At 39.6% G+C, this 4,634-nt stretch overlaps 1 protein-coding gene across 1 annotated transcript in view; it reads left to right on the top strand.

Annotated features, from left to right (window-relative positions):
- Positions 1-4,444: 4,444 nt before the first annotated feature.
- TMEM52B (transmembrane protein 52B) overlaps positions 4,445-4,634 on the top strand; it is a 10,686-nt gene continuing 10,496 nt past the window's right edge. Inside the window, exon 1 of the mRNA XM_045293283.1 lies at positions 4,445-4,475. The gene's annotated coding sequence lies outside the window, so the exon portion shown is untranslated. The remainder of the gene's footprint in view (positions 4,476-4,634) is intronic.

Here is a 4,634-nt window from a genome sequence, read left to right as displayed (position 1 = left end):
TCTCTCTCTCTCTCAGTGGTCATAGATCCGACAGGCATAAAGAAATGAATTATGCCAACAAGTTGAAGAAACTTGGAAATGTCTCCTCCCTGAGTCAAGCTTTCACCTGAAAATGCAACCCAGCAAGCACTTTAATTGCAGTCTTATGAGAACCTAAGCTGTACAAAATGCTGGCCAATAGAATGTAAAAGTGTATAAAATCAGGACCAAGTGTATTTTATTCCAGGAATGTAGTGTTAGTTCAACACATGAAAGATCATTACTATTATTTGCCACATTGACATGAATAATTATAAGAACCACATGATAATATCAATAGATGCGGAAAAGGCATTCGACAACATCAAACTCCTATTCCCGTTTAAGACACTGAAGGAGATAGGAATGGAAGGAAAATTCCTCAATATAATACAAACTATATATGAAAAACCAACAGAATTAAAGCTGTGCAAAGACTCAATCAATTGTGAGATAGTGAATATATAAGGAAAACCAAAATCCTTAAAATTGGCCCAATAGACAACGTCATGACAAAGGGTAATATTTGAAGTGGTCAAGGATTTTATTTTGCTTGAATCCATAATCAATACTCAGGAAAGTAAAAAAGATCTAATGGTGTGTTGTATTGGGCACACACTCCCGCACAAGATCTCATTAAAAGGTTGAAGAGTATTGATGTCACTTTGAGGGTTAAAATATGCCTTCCTCAAGCCATGGTGATTTTAATCACCTCATACACATGTGGAGGTTGGACAATGAAGAAGGAAGACCAGAGAAGATTTGATGCATTTGAATTATGGTGTTGGTGAAGATTTTGAAAGTACCACAAACAGCCAGAAGAACAAACCGATCTATCTGGGAAGAAGTACAGACAGAATGTTCCTCAGAAGGAAGGGTGGCAAGATTTTAGCTCAGGCACTTGGGACATGTAACCAGTAGAGACCAACCAGTCCCTGGAAATGGACATCATGTTTTATAAAGTTGAGGGCTAACAAAAAAACAAAGGAAAACCGGCAATGAGATGCATTGACACAGTGGCTGCAACAAGGGGTTCAAACATAACTGTGAGGATGGCGCAGGACCAGGCCGTGTTTTGTTCTGTTGTGCATAAAGCTGCTGAGTCAGGACCAACTTGATGGCACCTAACGACAACAACAATAACTGTGTGTTGTTTTAGAGAATACTTGTGTAATATATAGTAATTGTTACACAGCATGCAAAATAATACAACCTGTAATACCCTTTATCCTCTTGTCTTGTAAAACATTTTATAATCTAATCCTTCTCCTGCACTTGCAATTCCTCTATAGTTCCCACTTTTTATATACCTACACTTCCATCTAGGCTCTTAATAGCCCCCTGGAGTGGCAAAGGAGAGCTTGCTTCTCCTATTGTGTTGTCTATTTTGGAAGTCATAAAGTTGTCCGGCCCCAGTTACTCAGCTGTTTATTGCTGGAGTTTATTCCTCAAAATAATAATAGTTCAGCTCTCGATTTAACTGGGGCATACAGAGAAAAACAATTCACGGTGGGTCACCTGAATTTGGTAAGGTCAAAAAAGAGGGCAATCCAAAGATCCAGAAGTAAGCCATACTTTAGCCCCACTTGTTTTATCTGTTGTATAACAAGGCCCTGAAGCTATAGGTGAAAACACCTGTGTACATGAGACGCCCATTCGTTCCACTCCAACTCCCTAGCAGCCCGGGGTAGAAGCTAATGATTCACTAGCTTAATGGAATTGCAACATGGCTGTGTAGGATGGTGATGACATTACTCCACTCTGCTCCAGCTACCTGCATTCTTCAAGCACTTGTCCACGGCACACATTTCTCAAATTTCCTACCTGTATCCTCTATTTTCTCTCATCATTCTTGACTTACAGACTTTGATAAGGACTGAGCTCAGAGCAAAACCTGCCTCCAGGAAAACCATTTCCATTTAAGAAAAGCCAATCCTTTTATTTCCCTTGATTCCTTTTCCACCGGGAACAATCCAGTGAAAACAAACAAACAAAAAAAAGGTAAACCAGCAAACCAATGGCAATAGTAATTCTAAGAAGGAGAAATAACAAGGAGGTCGTTAACAGAACCCTATTTGTTCCAACTTGTTAAGAGGCTGGAGGGCAAAATGGTAGCGACATAGCTGGGGAGTGCAATGGGGGAGAAAGGCAAGTTCTCAGGTGAACCTGTTCATTCTGGTGAGTGCTAGCATGGTTGGGAGAAGAGATGCTCAGATTAGCGAGGGGAAATAGGCAAGAGTTGTGATCATGGGGAAGCTGAAACAGTGTACTGGTGGCATTTGGCATGAAAATACACACAAAAGGCACGGGGACATCAGGTATCCTGCATACGGAAAGGGAAAGTCACTGGTAAAATTGAGTAGAAATCAAAATCATTTTAGCTAGTACTTATAAAATAGGGACTGTTGGGTATATTTCATAGATAATTGTTTATTTGTTCTTCATAAATCTATGCAGTAACCGTTATTGTCATCACGCCTATTTTATCTACACTGAAACAGACCTAAGAGAGACGTAATAACTTGTACATGGTTGCACAGTTAATAAGCAGCAATGCAGGTATCTAGTCTCTGGGCCAGGCTGCTCCACTATCTCTCTGAGAGAGGTAAGAGGAGAGAAAGAGAAATGATACTACCCATGCGGGTGGCTCTCTGAGCAGATCTGTTCTACTTACGTTGTCTTGGGTCCCTGGTTGTGCCTGGATTTTCTCTTCAGGAGAGCGCTCAGGCCTAGAGCAGGTCACCCAGGACTTTTCACTCCTGCTTTATGAAGGAGAATGTCAAGCATTAGACAAACGAAATCATTTAATTGGAGGGTCAGAATTAGAACTTACTTTCTTGGTCCAATAAAATTCCTTCTATCTTGACAAGATTTCTGATGAGATTTGCAGACCAATCTTCACACTAATGCCATTTCCTTTGCTTAGAGGGAAAATAAAAGGATAGATGTTTCCAATTGATTGTGAAACTGGAAGATTTTAAAATCACTGTTCGCATACTAAGCTATTGTCCTATGATTTGATTTCCTTAGCGGAGAAAAAAAAAAAGTTTTTCCCTCTGATGGGCAAGTTGTGTTAGGGTCCTAGAGTGTCACCAGTCCCGTTCAACATGCCTCAGTATTACTCAGCAGTCAGAGTTAGAAAACATTTGAAAGACTGCTTTGTTTAGCCCTTATGAAATAGAGACATCCTTATAAATTATAATTCTTTAAAAAATAATTTTTGGGGAGCTCTTACAGATATCATAACATTCCACAGTTCAATCCCATGAAGCAGTGTTGCACAATTGCTACCACAATCATGAACTATCATCTTTGACGAGATTAATTGTGTGGCACACAATACTAAGTGAGATCCACATTCAGGACATCTCCGACATGTTCTCACAAAGCACTTTATTTTCAAGGACAGGACACTGCTTAGAGTCAGTCATGTATACAGTATTAGTTTGTCTTTGTAGATATGTCTCTTTACAAATACTCAATTTTTTTCACATGTGCTTATTTTCACGCCCATCTCACATGTTATCTTCTTGGGTGGCAAGGTTTGTTTCTCAATTGCAATGCCACCTTACCAAATGGGAAAGAGAGTGAGAGGGGAACTTTAGACCTTGAACCTAGTTTAAAATAAAACAATATGTCTGTCTGATTTATTGGTTCTAATGGAAACTGGTGAGAAACAAATCTTGCCATCCAGGCAAATAAAGCTTAGAGTTAAGTAAAATGAAACTCACATGGAAAAGAACAAAAGATTTGTAACGAAGCTTTGGGTACACCCAAATGAATATTGTCTGAATGGTTGTTGCTTAAGTAGTAACCTGTATATGAACATATGAAGAATGATCTGAAACAAGTGTCAGGTAGTATGGTGTCCACAGTACATGGAAATTCTCAACCTTAAACCTGCTTTCTCCAAAGTTGGGATGGCTTTTCCAGTTTGTGGGCAATCTCCAAGCTTTAGCTCTCTTGATGGTTAGAAATCAATGACCCAGAAAAAGTAGAGTTGATTATCAACAAAGCAAATGGGAGGGACTAAGTTTCAAGAGCGAGAGAGGGGGCTAATCACATGGGGGGAAAGGATTAATGAAAATTGGAAGGGTGACTTTCAGTCTTCAACAGTCACCCTGGACTGCTTTGATGAAGGATCAAAAAATCACGTGGTTTCTAATGGAGAGGAGAGCACATTTGGTCATCAGAAATCTGCCTTTAACCTTCTTCAAAGCCAAGTTTCTCGGCACTGCCTGGAAAAATAGCTACTTCAGAGAACAGCTGTGTCCTCCCCGGCTGTATTCCTTGGGAGAGCAGTGGGAGAAAGTCAAAGAAAGATAGTAAAAAGAGTGATACTAGGGAAGGGGGAAAATAAGGGAAACAACTATCTAAATCATAAAAATAGATGTAGAGAAGGGAAACAGGATAAAGCGGAAAGAAAGGCTAGAAAGACTGAGAGAGAGAGAGAGAGAGAGAGCTGATGTACAGCTGATTAGACTGAGTAGGGTTCTAAATTCTGTGGTTTACATGATGACAAGAAAGTCAAAGAAAGATAGTAAAAAGAGTGATACTAGGGAAGGGGGAAAATAAGGGAAACAACTATCTAAATCATAAAAATAGATGTAGAGAAG

This window comes from Echinops telfairi, unplaced genomic scaffold (genome assembly GCF_000313985.2).
Source record: "Echinops telfairi isolate 266 unplaced genomic scaffold, ASM31398v2 ScPeMD7_1957;HRSCAF=2489, whole genome shotgun sequence".
NCBI classification, from domain to species: Eukaryota; Metazoa; Chordata; class Mammalia; order Afrosoricida; family Tenrecidae; genus Echinops; species Echinops telfairi.
The sequence above is the reverse complement of the archived record's forward strand: the minus strand, read 5'-3'. Positions and strand labels throughout refer to the sequence as shown.